Here is a 1,154-nt window from a genome sequence, read left to right as displayed (position 1 = left end):
TTTTATGATCCTGAAGCAGTGAAGTTAATCATTATTTAATTTTAGATTACTGAACTGAAGATTTACTTCAGACACAAGCTCACTTTCCACATAATTTAGTCTCAGTAATTAGAGATGTACTTTACCCAGAGGTGGCTTGTTTAAAGCGTGTTATCTAATTTCACAAGCCTTATGCCATGAAAGTTTTGTGCAGAAATCTACAAATCAAACTTCAAAAAGAAAACCCCCAAAGAAACACAGATTTATCAGACTGCAAAAGCGGTTTTCCTTAAAAATAAAAAAAAAACCAAAGAAAAAAAGTATTCCTCAAACATCTGCTCAACAAGTCAGATGTATCACAAAAGCTAAAACAAAGCATTTCTTTAACCCACCACTGCCTTCAGCAAAGTTTAAAACCATAACAACGAAAAATACTCTTTTCACACAAATCACTTCCTTGACAGCTTATTTTAACCAGGATGTAAGGTCTACAGGAAAATGTGCGTGTCCATTAGGATGCCCAGCAGGTGTCTGCCACAGGATGTAACCAGTACTGAATCATTCAGACACTTAAAGACTTCTGTGACGGTGTTCTCAGAGGAACAGAAATGAAGACCAGGCATGTACGTTCATACCATACATATTTACCCTGGATATCGTTACCATTCGAAAACTGCTCAATTCCAGCCTACTTCAGACAAATTTGCGTAAACATGCTGTTGAAACCAAACCATATGAGGAAATGCAAGTTAGCCATTCAGCTAGCTACTACCCATCTAGCTCAGCTTTAAGTCTGTTTACGGTTAATGGCATCCCCAGCTGCCAGTCCATCCAGGCTGGCACATTGCCCAAGGCCAGTTTTATGTCAAAACACGTTTGCTGGTTTTTGGAACAAAGGGTATCATCTTCCACCGCCGCCATCAAGAGAGAAGGAAAACAGATGACCAGGCAAGTATTTTAAAAACATACACCGCTTTTTACAACTCTGTCTTCAAAATTGTCAATCAGAAACAGTGCACGCAACTGCTCAACACTCAATTAAATTCAACCATATTCAAACCAATAGAGAACTACCTCTATAAATGCGGCAGATGTAGATTAAACTCAAGACTTTAATGCCAGTACTTTTATGATCCAGTTTGACTTGCCACATAGGCTACAGGACTCATTTCAGC

The sequence above is a fragment of the Egretta garzetta genome, unplaced genomic scaffold (genome assembly GCF_000687185.1).
Source record: "Egretta garzetta isolate BGI_Z169 unplaced genomic scaffold, ASM68718v1 scaffold45, whole genome shotgun sequence".
NCBI lineage: Eukaryota > Metazoa > Chordata > Aves > Pelecaniformes > Ardeidae > Egretta > Egretta garzetta.
Note: the sequence above shows the minus strand (reverse complement) of the source record.